The following is a 15,280-nucleotide window of genomic DNA, read 5'->3' as shown; positions in this document are numbered from 1 at the left end:
AGAGATGGAAACACATGGCCGTTACTGCATACTTGTGGTGTTGGGTTGTAGCAACAGGTTCGCTTGGCCTCGTGACGCTCGCCCATTTAACGACTGTCACGATCCACCAACGGACCAAGGAGTCTAACATGTGCGCGAGTCAATGGGTCTCTCGAAACCCAATGGCGCAATGAAACGTGAAGGCCCCTTGCGGGCTGCGTTGCGATCCCGGACCGCACAGGGGTCCGACAAAGGGAGCAGCAACGGCCCGTCCCAGGCGCTCACTCGTCGCCGGGGCGGAGCGAGAGCGCACACGTTGGCACCCGAAAGATGGTGAACTATGCCCGGGCAGGACGAGGCCAGAGGCATCAGCAGGTCCCAGGTCCTTTCCCGGACGGTAAACCAGCTGGTAGCTGTAAGCTCTGCCAGCCTCAAGGCCCAGCGTACCACTCGAGGCGATGCCTGCACAGGAACTGCCTTGTCAGGTCCCAGCAGCCCCAACATCGGCTTGTGGTCTGTGACCGCCTCGAACTTCCGGCCCCAAAGGTACTGGTGGAAGCGTTCGACACCGAACATGAGGGCCAAACCTTCCTTGTCCAGCTGGCTGTAACGTTTTTCTGCAGCATGAAGCCGTCGGGAAGCAAACGACACAGGGTGTTCCTGGCCATCTTTGTCCCGGTGTGCCAGGACGGCTCCCACACCGTACGGCGACGCATCTACGGTAAGGACTACAGGCTTAGCAGGATCGAAATGCACCAGCACTGGAGCCTTGGTGATTAGTTCCTTGCTGCGCTGGAAGGCCTGGTCCTGCTCCTTCTTCCAGACCCATTGCTGACCATCTCGAAGCAGAAGATGGAGCGGCTGTAGATGCTGCTGCAGGTTCGCCAGAAAACTCCTGTAGAAGTTGAGGCCCAGGTAGCTCTGAAGCTCCTTCTTGTTCTGGGGCTTAGGTGCCTTGAGCACCGCATCAACTTTGCGGGGAGCCGGGGCTAGGCCTGCCTGGGAAATGATATGTCCCAAGTACTCAACGCTGGGGGCTAGGAAAACACACTTTTCCAGCTTGAGCTTGAGGCCGGCATCCTGTAGTCGTGCCAAGACGTTGTGCAGGTTCTGCAGGTGGTCCCCGTCGTCGCTGCCAGTAACCAGGATGTCGTCCAAGTACACCGCCACGTGCCTCATGCCCCTGAAGAGGTTGTCCATCTCCCTCTGGAATATGGCTGGGGCTGAGGCCACGCCAAACGGTAAGCGCGTGTACTGAAAGAGTCCCAAAGTTGTCGATATAGTGACAAACTTCCGGGAGGCATCCTGGAGCACCAGCTGCTGGTAAGCATCTCTGAGGTCGAGCTTGGTAAACTTCTGTCCACCGGACAATGCTGACCAGAGATCTTCAATCCGGGGCAGTGGGTACTTCTCGACGGTAGCGACGGGGTTGATGGTAACTGAAATCTCCACAGATTCTGACACTGCCATCTCGCTTGAGGACTGGCACGATGGGAGCGGCCCATTCAGGTGTCTTTACGGGCACCAGGATGCCCTCTCGCTGCAACCGTTGCAGCTCCTGGGTAACCCCGTCCTTCAGGGCGAACGGCAGTGGGCGAGGCTTGAAAAAGCGTGGCCGGGCTCCCTCAGGTACATAGATGCCAGCCGTCGTGCCGGCAAATGTGCCCACCCCTGGCTGGAACAGGGACTTGAACTGGGTCAGGAGGCTGGGGACGTCTTGCACCACATGCAGGCTGGCTTTCTGGTACTGTGGCAGACGAACGCCCAATGCATGAATCCAGTTTCGGCCCAGCAGCGTCGGCGACGACCCCTTCGTTAAGTAAAGGGGAAGGGTTGCCTCCCTGTCGCCAAAGCGAACGCTGACCTGTGCCTGACCCTGGGAGAGTTGCCCGGAGTAGCTGCGCAGCATCACGCCCGAAGCCTCGACGGGCACGCCGGGGAAAGTCCGCTTGAAGAGCTTCCCGGCCATTACAGACACGCTGGCCCCCGTGTCCAGCTCCATGGAAATGGGGTGCCCGCAGATTTCGACGGTCAGCATGTATGGCGGCACAGACGACGGTACAAAGCATGTGTGCCACATGTCGAAAATCGGCGGGTCCTCGGCCACGACGTGGAGCCTGGCCGCGGAAGAACTTGAGCTTGCTGCCGCATGCCTCCGCCACGTACCCTTGCGACGGCTACCCTGGCCGCGGGCTTGTGTTGTACTTGGGCTTGAATCAGGCTGCTGCTTGCTGTTCGTCCTCCCACTTCGGCATACACGTGCCAGGTGCCCAGTTTTCCCGCACGTAAAGCATTGTGCTTGAGTGAACTGGCACTGTGAAGGGGAGTGGGCACCACCACAGCGACCACAGGTACTGCCCTTTGTCGCGAACTTGTTGACCGCCGCTTCCGCCGACGGTGAGCCAGACGCACGGGAAATCTCGCTGGCGTCCTTGGCGGCAGCTTCCATTGCCAGCGCTGCCTTCACGGCGTCGTCCAGCGACGGGTCGGGAAGCTCCAGGAGTCGCGTCTGCATGGCGGGGTTGTTGATTCCGCAGACGAAACGGTCCCGGAGCAGCGAGTCCAGTTGGTCCCCGAAGGCGCAGGCACTCGCTAACCCTCGTAGCGCAGCAACGAATTGCCCGCGGGTCTCTCCTTCCCGGCGGCTCCGGTTGTTGAAGCGGAAACGCTCCATTAGCGTGGACGGTGCGGGGTTAAAATGCAAGCGCAGTATGGCAAGCAGCTCACCCAGCGTCTTAACGTGCGGCGTGGCTGGCTTGAGAAGGTCGAGCAAGAGGCTGAAGACGCGGGTCCCGCAGCTGGCCAGGAAAATGTCCCGCTGTTTGGCCTCGGGTGTGTCGTTTGCCCGGAAGAACACGTGGACTTGCTCCTCGTAAATTTGCCAGGCGGACCCATCTCCCTCGAACGGCTCGAGCCTTCCGTACAGCGGCATGGCGACAGCAACGGGGGGCGGTGTTTCGCCGCTCACGGCGGCGTGAGACGCTCCGTAGGTACTCGTCGCCAGCTTCTTCGCCAGTGTCACGAGGACCCCATCCTCGTCGCCAGTGTCACGATCCACCCCGGTTCGTGAACAAGGGAGGGCTTCTGGCACCCTCCGATAGCCGGACGTTCCGCAGCGTGGTGGTGCTGAATGCTTACTGACCGGCGAGCTGCCGTGCTCGTCGGTGTTTATTGTGGTGCGGGTGACCACTGTTGCCTGCCGAGCTATAGCAGGCCGCCGAGCTTGGCGGGCGAACCAAGATTATGTCCGAGGTTGCGTCACATACTTGCTACAACGACACACCGCGCCTACTTAAAGACGGCCACGCAGAGAAGTCTGCGCAATAAGCGGGTTCCACTCAGCCGAGCACCGGAGAAATCTTAAAGGATCTTTTTTTTGTCATTCAAGAGCAGAAGACACGCGCATGCGCAGCTGCATAAGTTGGCGTCAAAGAGGTTTAGTGCAGAGCGGCCGTACCGAGTGGCCACGTAGGGTGGGGCATAAGTTTGCATCAAGTTCGTTGAAGAGGTGCACAAACCCAGTGCTCCATGTTGGCATCAAACAGCTTTATTCAACAACAGCACATGCCCAGTCGTACACACCCAGTTAGTTACTCGGATGGATGGACGGATGGACGGACGGACGGACGGACGGAAAATTTGTCCCCGGAAATTGCTTGGAGTACCCAAGAATGCTAGACGCATTAAAACATTTCACATACTGTTAGTCAAAGTTCCACTTAATGTCACTACCAGTATAGGGTTACTTCGGTCTCCCTTTATGTACCCGGGATTGTTGTAAAGAGTAATATGTGCATCGTTAAGGTAAAGCTAATAATAACCACATAATGAATGTTTATTCAGCGGCACCTAATTCTTTATTCTGCAAGGACCTATCTTTATTATGACGTTATCTTACGCACTGTGGAAGATGCGTTATTTTCCGGCTCCAGTAACAAAGGTTATCGTGGCGTTCTGTCGTTTGAACATATTTAAAACATCGGCTATGCTTACACATGCGTTGTGGAAAACGGTAAACAAGCATGGTGAACGTGTTCGTCGATTATTATTATTTTTTTATGTTGTTTTTCATGTACTCACACAACCATTCGAGCAGGCAGGTGAGTCGGAGTCAATAACGCCAAGGGTGCGAAACGAACTTAGATCGCAGTCTTTAGACTACACTCTTTTCCCTCCTGCTCTCATGCGCGTTGTCCCAGTGCGTTGTAGTCATGCGATCCCACCTATTTCTTTATTGCATTGAAAAACGGGGAGCCAATATTGTTAATTGTCATGTGCTTCTCGAGGGATTTGGGACACCAGATTTCGACACTTTGCAGGCAGCCATAAATATCACGTTAATGTAACATCATTACATGAGCGTTCTTTACCCCGTTAGAAGTATCGCCGTATCACATCGAAAAAATGGGGGTGGATCGTCCAGGCTGTCTTACACAGCATTTCGAAGTGCTAACTGTCACGGGGGAAGAATGAAAAAAAAAAATCCAGCGCGTAACGCAGGTGTCAAAGGTTTGAAAGAGGTACATTGAACAGAAAACAGACTGTGTGCGTTCATGGTATGATTCAAAGAGCAGTGAGATGCTATGCTGGAAAAGGTAAGATGCCATCATCGGTCCCGAATTTCTTTGTAGCATTATGACCGTTGTTCAACTGTTAATGTAGGTAGCTAACATAAAATCCGTGTTAAGGAGCCAGCTTACGCGAGCTTCTTGTAGTTTTCAGAAAATCCAAACTTTGTGAAACATGCGAGGTATAGAAAAGTACGTCACTTGTATTAAAAAAAAGGTCAGTTAAGTTCACGGGCTTTACGTGACACAAACACGATACGAATATGAGGCGCGCCGTATAATGAGGGACTTCGCGGATCAATTTCGAACCCCTCGAGTCTTTAACCTGCATGCAATGCACGGTTCACGCGTGTTTTTGCATTACGCCCTCACCGAAATGCCACGTCGACAGCCGGGATTTGATGTCGTTTTAATAGAGGACGGTATGCAACGTCCCTTGTCGGCATATAGGCGGAGACCTCTCATTTTCCTGAAAAGGAAAGGGTCCATTTAAGGTGGCCTCCTTTTGTGCGCTGCCATATAATATCAAGCTCAATGTTCATGTAGGCTCGGTGCGTGAGTTTATTAAATCATTACCTACCGAAGTGTATTGAGAGTGTAGAGTGTAAATCAGTGCAATGGAAGGAAGGGGATGGTGGCTCTTTCACCTGCAGTTTTTTTTTTTCTCATTCCTCAACTGGCCACTCTGCACTAGGAGGAAAAGGGCAGAAAAGAATGTGAAAAAAGAAGTAGAGATGGTGCGGGCGAACCTATATGCCAAAGGAAAAAGAAGGCGCGTATAACAACGCCTCCACTTTCCCGGAAAATCAAAGAAGATGCGTTTAGGGAAGCGAAGAGTTGACCTATACGTGAAGACACGGAGCCATGGCTCACGAATTTTCCTAGTCCCTACCGAATGTAATGCATGAAACGGATCGCTGTATTTTACGTGAAATTTAAATCACACATAATATCGGATTTTTTGTAAACCCAAGAAAATAATAAAAATGCTCTGCTTCGACGCTCCATGGTTTGACTCGACGGCACATATCGAGAATCGTATGCAGCTTTAACTGGAAGCGCTAAAGGGGTAAACATTCATCAGTATACGCATTCGAGAAGCAATGCTTTTTTATTGTTTTGTGGATGTGGACTTGCACAGGAAAATGACTGTCGGGACGACAATCGGTGCGAGCCAAATGGCCGCCCGTATTCTGCGCCAGCGCTGGCCTTTCATCGTTCACGGCGTTCTTCTGATCGCCCTCGCCCAGTGGAGAACATTCAGGTGAGAGTTGAGGCTCAATCAGCGCACGCGGCACACAGCCGTCTCACCTCTCGTTAAAGTTGTGTTGTATGCGAAGGTCACTTGGCATAAGCCAAACTGGTTCCCTCAAATATTTGTTTCTTTCTTCTGTTTTCCTTCCTTGCGTGGCCGAATACAAGCTGTTTGTCCTTTGCGCACAATGTGGTCACTCCTTCTTTTCTTGTGCGATAAATTTGATGGCTTACCTGGTATAGGAAAAATACGCCTGCCGCGGACTTTGTTTCCAACGATCTATAGGGTCTGTAGACTATTCAGCGAAAAAGCACGTGTTATGACAGGAGGCAAGCCGGTAATTTATTCACAGACACTTGTACTAATCACTGCCTATCATTGGTATCGCTAATAATGTGGCGACGCAGAACTGCTCTATAAAAACAACATATATACTGTGCGAGATAGCCGCGCTTCCGATGCTAACTTGTTTCTTAGCACCGGCTTGTGAAACTTCGTAAATTACCCTCCATCCAAAAAAAAAAAAAGAAAAGAAGGATGAAGGATGACGTCGTTTCGATGCTCGCTTATCTAAAAGTCTAAGATGTAACTAAGCCTAAGATGTCAGACTATAAAATTTAGATAGAGGTTTCGCCGTGATCTGTGATTAGCGTTTGGCGTTTCGTGTGGTTGGAGCTTGTGTTGCCACTCCTGTCTGGTAACCAAACACCGATCTTCCCGCACTTTTGTGTTCTGCGCTGCATTCGTGCGATGGAATTATCCAGAACCCCCTTGTGCAGATAGCGAAGGAGCCGCATTACCGCGCGACATGTATGATTTGAGGCGAACGAGGCGCGCTATGTCTGAGTGTCGCTGTCGACAACCCTTTGATGTGGCATCGTGTGTAAGTGGCGACTAAGCAGTTTTTCAAGAAACCATGTGGGCACGTGCAAGAACTCTTCACGCACCGTCCGGAATCGGGTCGGTGCATGATGTGCGCGCGCGCGCGATTTAGCAAGCTTCCACTGCGTATATTGCAAAAGTTGCCTGGCGTCGCCATCTATAGAAAAGCGGAGAAACGACGCAATGCGGGAAAATGGCATCCTAGGATTGTCTGGACCTCTAGCCCGAAGAAAATACGAAACGGCGTAAATCATGCTGTTTCCTGTACGCGATTGTAACGGATACATGGTAGGGTCTGATCCAAGGTTTTCTTGCTGCACGTCTACATACATCTATAGCATGTCTGCGATGGTGCCATCTAACCCTTACAGCAGTGGGTTGGTTTGGGAAGGATAGGAAGCCAGTTTCGTATCGATAGTGCGCGCCTTTGAAGACGTTGCTCATAAATTTCGCTGTAACATTGATAACGCTGGGCACCATTACTGAGAATGGTGTGGTATGTACAAAACAGCAAATATTTAAGCCTTGGCGCGTTGTAGAGCTTTTGTCTCGGCGTAGCGCTTAAGGGTTTCGGGGCAACCACTATCGATTTGTTTCTGGCAGATGACATCGATGCGTTGGAGAAACCCAGCAAGCTTCGTAAACGACGATTTGTTGTGCGGTCATTCTCGGCATCTTTGCACGTAACCATGGACGCAGGTAGGAAGTCCTGGCCAGCCATACTTCTGGCGCACTCGCGCTAGAGTGCGCATAAAGCTTAAGCGTCCTGATGTGGGTATGTCCTGCAAATCAAGGAGAATGCCGTCACGGAGTTTGGCAGGCAAAACCAGCAGGTGTAGGCTTTGTCGCGGGTAGTCGAGCTGATTTTGAAGCGAAGCTTACTTTGCCTCTTCGGTCGACTTTCCCACTGCTGCTGCTGCTTCGGGCTGCTGTGGCTGTGGCTGTCTCGCACATCACCACCGGGGGTCGTTCAGAACGCGTCTATAGATGACGAACGCGAGTAAGGGAGCAAAGGCAACAAGAGAAACTCGTTTTCAGCCCACCGCGTCGAATGTGCACAATGCCCTCTGCAGCTCCCTGGCGGTCGCCACATTAGTCGCTTGACTGCTGTAATTAACCGTGACTACCCTCAGAAGCACTGCAGAAACTGCACCGCTTCCCCTTATACTAACGTTCGAGGCCACAGGGGATGCAGATACCGCAGAAACAACTGTAGAGAGGAGAGCAGAAGAAAAAGGAGAGGGACGAGAAGAGGCACTTCCAATATAAGAGACGGGGGAGGTGACGTGAGAAGGTAAGGAAACCCCATTACTAGACGACAGCGGTTGCGGGGAAACTATAAATTCAAGGTACGGTAGAGTGCGTTGCTGCTATTTCTGAAAAATAAACGCCATGCAAATATATCAAGCACGCAGCTTACGCAGGGCGTGCAGAAGCACAGACGCATTAATTAAAGCACACCGCAGAATGCAGGAGACACCACGGAAGCGGTCGACCGCTAAATGAACACTTCTGTGCCCGCCGTGTTAGCTTTACGGCTATGGTATTGCTAGAGGTCGTGGACTTGATCCCAATCGCAGCAGCCGAATTTCCGTGGGGGCGAAATAGAAAAACGCAAGTGCACTGACATTTTGTGACACGTTAAAGAATGTCATGGTGTCAACATTAATCCAGAGTCCGCCGCTACGGCTTGCCTTATAATCTGAGTGTGGTTTTGGCACATACAGCCCCTTAATCCAATTACAGTCGAACAGTTCTGCCGCAATGCGATGTGCCATGTGAGGAAATGACAGTGCTAAACCCTCTCCGAGGTTATAAATTAGGCGCACGTACAAAAACGCTTCAAGCAAACAGCCCTTACGGCGTGTTCTGTGTACTACGCAGACAAACAGCAATGGTGCACGCAAGGTAACGTTTAACATCAACTCACCACTCTCGTGTTAGCCTAAACGTTGAAGAAATTAAGCTTTAGCCGCCAACGTCACCGCTAATTATCATCAGTCAAAGCATCCAGCGCGGATAGCTTCGCTTGCATCGATTTCAGCAGTGCATGGGATCTCCATAATTTTTACCACGTGACACCACTGCGCAAGCCGAACGGCGAGAGGCCTAGTAAGTTGTAAAGGTATGGTAAGAATGTACCCCTTAATGTGATTGATCCGATTTATACATAGTGCCACAGGAACACATTATAATGTCCCATTACGTACCAACCAAATACCTTTTTCGGCGCCTATACAACGCACGGGGTGGCGCCACAGGACGGCGCCTACGGCGAAATTGTGGTTGTAATGTCCCTAATATCAGGCGTGCTGCTACCCGGCGCATTTACCGCTCGCCGCCTAGGCTTTGTTCGGCTCTCTGCAGGGTTCCTAACCTATCGCTGCCCCAACACCTTCCTATGTCGATTTTTTTTTTTACTTCCTGCTGCTTTGCCACGTACCCGCTCTTGTCCCCTCAACCGTGGAGTGAGAGCACTCGTTTTCTTTTGTGTCTCTTCGTGTACAGCCATCCGCTGCCTACAGCAGTCGCACGCGTCCTCACCTTAATGAGCTTTTAAGTCTAACCTGCCTTCTGGACGTGTGGATAGGAGGGCCTAACGAAGTTAGGCCCTCCTATCCACACGTCCAGAAGTTAGGCCCTCCTATACAGCTTTTCTCAGGCTCCTTATCCATGTTTGTAATTATTCTACCGCAATTTGCTACAGGATCTGTCGCCACCTTCTTGATTTGGACACAGTGAGAGACATTCTGGAATCATTACACAAATGGGAGAAAATAACAGAAGTTGATTATAACCTAAGTTTAATAATTTTCTTTTTTCCGTGTTTATTTTCCCTCCCGACGCAGTATTGTTCTGCTTGAGTTCGTTGTTCTTTGGGGCATATATATATATATATATATATATATATATATATATATATATATATATATATATATATATATTGGCACGCACTAGTTACGCTAGAAGTCGAGGAAGAAGAAGTGTGCGTGGTAGCTGCTACAAATTATTCCATTATTAAAGAAAAAATCAGCAGGACTTGACTTAGACAACATAAGACCGATTTCTCTTACTTCTAATGTCGTCAAATTAATAGAAAGAGTTCTTCACGGCCGCATAACAAATTATATGCAGGATGATACTCTTCTCAGTCCTTGCCAGATTGGATTTCGTCCCGGGCACTCCACATGGTGCGCCCATGTAGATTTAGAGAGCCGCATTAAACATGCTCACTGTAAACGAGAGTACGCAGCTTTGGTGACGTTAGATGTATCAAAAGCATACGACTCTGTAGAACATGGTATTTTTTAAAATAAACTTCAGTCTACGAATTTTCTTAAATATATAACCGCTTGGATCTATGAATTTATAAGAGATAGAGAGTTTTATTGTTACCAACACGGTATTTCGACTTCCCAACACAAGCAGACAAGAGGTGTACCACAGGGTTCCGTTCTTTCATCTATATTATTTAACGTTTTGCTAAGCACAATTCCTTTGTCTCCGGAAGTACGTGTTTATGTTTACGCCGACGATACCGCATTTTTTACGTCCGCAAATAATATACATTCACTACAACAGTCGTTGCAGAATTACTTAGGAATGCTGGAGACATGGCTAGAGGGGTTGTATGTCGTTAAATATTAGCAAAAGTGCGGTATTAGTATTCCCATTAACTGCACAGGTGCATATATCTTTACAATACCGACAGGAAATCATTCCCCAAGTTGACGAAGTCAACTACCTTGGTGTCATTTACGATGGCAAACTCACCTGGCGCAGTCACATTGAATATATTAAAACAAAGGCAGAACGAGCCGTAGCTATGCTCCGCCGGCTCAGCCACCGACGCTCTGGACTACGCAGGGATACCTTACTGATGATCTATAAAATGTATATTCGGCCCATATTAGAATTCGGCTGCGTAATATTTTCCGGTGGCCCCGCCTACAAAATTAAACCTCTGATACTTTTAGAAAGAGAAGCTCTACAGTCATGCCTTGGGCTACCTAGATTTGTTGCCAACGTTGTTCTTTATCAGGAAGCTCATATACCCACCCTAGATTGCAGATTCCGCATACTTACGGTTCAGACATTTTTAAAAAATTATGATTATTTTAAAAGGCGTACGCAATATATATTTATCACTGAACCGTCTGAGTTTTTCCAAGTATCGTGGTCGAGATTCCACAGTCCTCAGGTAATATTCGTACAAGAACAGTTACAAAAATTGGATGTGTCCCTACGCCATGTTTACCATTCAGATGATGCCTTACCAGACCTCAAAATTCAGTTCGATGACATATTTCCAAATCATGCTAAGCTATTACCAAGGCGATATTTAATTAATATCTTAAACGGCCACCTACACCAGCTAACCACTGACAATGTAATAGCTACGGACGCTTCTGTGTGCAATGAGAAGGCAGGAGTGGGGATCTTCTCTGAATCTCTTCAGTGGTCTTACTCCCTTCGCCTTCCCGACTTCACACCTATATTTCAGGCAGAATTATTAGCGATTATATTAGCATTACGAAAACTGCCTCAATATGACCCATTAGCTGTTATTGTGACCGACTCGCTATCTGCATGCACAGCACTAACTGCATCTTTAAATTCAGCAATTCAAAGAACATTTCGTTCGATGGTGCCTCCGTACTTACGAAAAGTACGTTTGCTTTGGGTACCCGGACAACATGGTTTGCATTTGAATGAAATGGCTGATTCACTCGCACGAGCTTCCCTGAACGGCTTTATCATATCTGTTTTGCCATCAGCTTATGTCACCGTGGCTAGGTACAGAAATTTCGCTATATCTCAAAACTCTGCTATATCCATGCTAACACCGTCTTCTGATTTTCACCATCTTGGCTTCCCATGGAATACTAATTGGTGTCCTTCAAGGCAATTGAAAGTTTCCTTTACAAAATTGAGAGGTCGCATACCTCCTCTAAATTTTTACTTACACAGGTCTGGTCTCGCAGTGTCCCCTCTATGTTCTTTTTGCAGTGAGCCTGAAACTGTCGAACATTACTTTCTCTCGTGCCGCCGCTTTCTAAGACAAAGAAAACTATTAGAATACTCATTTACCAAACTTAGCCTTTCGCTAACCTCGCCAACCATTCTTTCTTTTGGGGCGACTTCACTGGGATCCAGCCACAGGGATGCTTTTCTGGCAGTTTACAATTTTATTAGAGACACAAAAAGAGTACCTTGCTGAATTTCTAAAATTATCCATAATTTATATTATTTCATTTCTTTACGTTTACTTATTTTATCGAAATTCCTAACAATATTTAATTACACTTCTAATTTACAGTACTAACGTCCCACGCTCCACTATACAAATCTAGTTTCTCTCTGCTTCTAACCATACGGAAAACCGCCTGCTTCTTGGCCAATCCCCCATAGTAGGTACGCGCCACTGTCTGGGACACAAGACAAGACAAGACAAAACGAACTGTAAACGGCCGTTCGCTTAGAAATGACTGACTGGCTTTTCCTCTCGTGACAAAGTATGCCTACGGGTCCTGAACCAGAAGCTACCGACGCTGCAGTACCTCGGGGACGGCAGAAATCTATCGAAGCAGCCGTCGCCTCCAAGGTCTTCCACCGCAATACAGTCCCCTGGCAAGCTCCGTGAGGAAGATGTCAACAACTACCGCAAGCCAAACCGAGGGGATCCCAAATGCTGCCGTACCATGCATTCTCAATGCACCTCGCACGCCTAACCCGTTCCATGGCGACGCCTTTGAGGACGTTGAAGACTGGTTGGACCATTTCGACCGGGTCGCCGCCTTTAACGGAAGTGCTGGGTACGCATCCATCGTATGCCTACGGGTCCTGAACCAGAAGCTACCGACGCTGCAGTACCTCGGGGACGGCAGAAATCTATCGAAGCAGCCGTCGCCTCCAAGGTCTTCCACCGCAATACAGTCCCCTGGCAAGCTCCGTGAGGAAGATGTCAACAACTACCGCAAGCCAAACCGAGGGGATCCCAAATGCTGCCGTACCATGCATTCTCAATGCACCTCGCACGCCTAACCCGTTCCATGGCGACGCCTTTGAGGACGTTGAAGACTGGTTGGACCATTTCGACCGGGTCGCCGCCTTTAACGACTGGGACGATCGCCGTGAGCTGAAGAACGTCTACTTTTCCCTTTTAGACGCGGCCGGAGTATGGTACGAGAACCACGAAGCCTCATTTACCAGCTGGCAGGAGTTTTACCGACTGCTTTGCGAAGCCTTCTGCACTCCCGAAAGGAAAGAAAGAGCCGAACAGGCACTGTCTTCGAGGTTCCACATGCCAAACGAAACCGTCGCCATGTTCGTCGAAGACATGACGCGATTGTTCCGTCGGGCCGATCCACTAATGCCAGAAGACAAGAAGGTGCGTCTGTTAATGCGAGACGTAAAGGAACAGCTTTTCGCGGGCCTCGTGCGCAATCCTCCTACAACAGTCTCTCAGTTCGTTCGTGAGGCAACAGTCATGGAACGTATGCTTCGGCAGCGGCTCTCGCAGTATGAACGCCAGACCACCATGACTGCTGCATGCTCTCTCGTACCTGCAAATGATGACAGGGAGTCCCTTACCGAGATAATACGACAAATTGTTCGAGAAGAACTGCAGAAGTCCTATGCATCGTTTCCGGCACCTCCCAGTGCCGCGGTTCTTACGGATGTCATTCGAGAAGAAATCGGCAAAGTGGTTCATCCCTCGCCACCAACACGACCCGAACCTCCCACGTTCTCGTACGCGGATGCTCTTGGGGCTTGCGCGCCGTCGACGGGCCGTTTTTCGCAGCCGCCTGCTGGGATTTCTCGACGCTCCCCAAGTGCAATCCACCGCACGAATCCGCAAGCACCCTTTCATCCTGGTCCGTGCAAATCTACAGTATGGCGCGCCCCCGACAACAGTCCGTTGTGCTATCATTGCGGGGAGGCTGGTCACATGTATCGCCACTGCCAGTACCGACGGATTGGTCTGCGGGGATACCATCCGGACGCCCGTTGCCCGGGTGAAGCAGGCGTGAGCACTCCCCATACGTGGGCCGATCCCGAAGATTGTGCAATAGCGGGCCGACCCGCGGCGGAGCTGAAGTAGGCGTTAAGTACACTCCATATGTGGGCCACATGACACGACATGACACACATGTCATGATATCCATGACAGATCATTTATGTTTGTCGTACACTCTTGTCATGCTATACCAGTTTCGGTACATACCAAATTAACGCAACAACCATGAGAGCACCAAGATGTAGGAGGCTGGCTGGCTGGCGGGCTGGCTGGCTGGCTGGCTGGCTGGATGGATGGATGGATAGATAGATAGATAGATAGATAGATAGATAGATAGATAGATAGATAGATAGATAGATAGATAGATAGATAGATAGATAGATAGATAGATAGATAGATAGATAGATAGATAGATACTGTCGAAGTGGCAATGTTCGCCAAGAAATGATTCGCATTTAAAAGAAAGTAACAGAAAGAGAACGCACAAAGACAATTTATCACTACACTCACGCACTTCTGGCACACAGCAAGTGTCATCAGCCTGCGTTAGAACGTGCTCCGTGTTGACGCCAGCTGCGCGGTCTCGATCTGTCTTTGCGCGAGCACCATGGTTCGCCCTACGTTATGGGCTGCAAACGTAGCGATCGGCGACATATCGAGCTGCGACACCGTCTCCCTCTACAAGGCAAACATGCGAGTGGAGTGGCTGCAGTGCTTGTTGTCGGTATCGGCACCGCGCCAGCACTTACGCATTTGCGCCCGTTACGTCACGCTGAATGATTACTATATACCACAATAGTATTTAGCGTATTCTGTATTCGGCCAGACGGAAACGGAAGTGAACTGGGCCTGGGCGTTTCACGGGATGAGCGGAGGCGCAAACGGCCTATGGCTCCTGAACGGGCTGCACTGTGCAACTACCTGGTGATTCAGAGCTCAACCAAACACAGAACTAATATAGCAGTAACCAAGTGAATTCTACTTTGCTGCTGGCGTAAATTTTTAGCAGGAGCGCAAGCATGAACTCGTTGCTTTTCTAAATGTTTAAAATGTTTTACACTTGGTTACAGCAACATTAGCTCTTTGTTTGGCTGATCGAGCTCTGCGCCAGCAGGTGGCTGGACCGGGCAGACCGACCAGGCTGCTCACGTACATCTACGCTAAAGCTCTTTCAACACAGCAATAGTATTACGTAGGGGCTTTAGCTTACACTTCTACCCATCCGTCAAAATGCCCAGCTCGCCTGTGGTTACCGGAAATACCAAACACCGTCGGCGCTGCAACAGAATGCTCGGAATGGATGCTGCGTCGATAGCTCTCGCCTGGGATCGACGGCCAGGCGGCTGGCGGAGAAGTTGGAGAGCCTTCGCGCGCTGGCTCCCATACAATTGGCATCATGACGTCGCGTCATGACGTGGAGTCACTGGAGGCAGAGCGTAGCCCCGATCACTCTGCAAGCGAGTTAAGGAGAAAAAGCATGGTTATGGAGGAGGGTAGCCTGTAATCGTGCGTAGCTTTCTTATTATGAGACGCTTCACACAAATTGGGATGCAAATGTTTAACTGTAGCTGCACC

At 49.9% G+C, this 15,280-nt stretch overlaps 1 protein-coding gene across 1 annotated transcript in view; it reads left to right on the top strand.

The window, feature by feature from the left end:
• Nucleotides 1-5,547, top strand: part of LOC126544181 (uncharacterized) — a 29,543-nt gene extending 23,996 nt beyond the window's left edge. Inside the window, exon 9 of the mRNA XM_072284909.1 lies at nucleotides 5,373-5,547. The gene's annotated coding sequence lies outside the window, so the exon portion shown is untranslated. The remainder of the gene's footprint in view (nucleotides 1-5,372) is intronic.
• Nucleotides 5,548-15,280: the final 9,733 nt, after the last annotated feature.

This window comes from Dermacentor andersoni, chromosome 10 (genome assembly GCF_023375885.2).
Source record: "Dermacentor andersoni chromosome 10, qqDerAnde1_hic_scaffold, whole genome shotgun sequence".
Classification (NCBI taxonomy): domain Eukaryota; kingdom Metazoa; phylum Arthropoda; class Arachnida; order Ixodida; family Ixodidae; genus Dermacentor; species Dermacentor andersoni.
The sequence above is the reverse complement of the archived record's forward strand: the minus strand, read 5'-3'. Positions and strand labels throughout refer to the sequence as shown.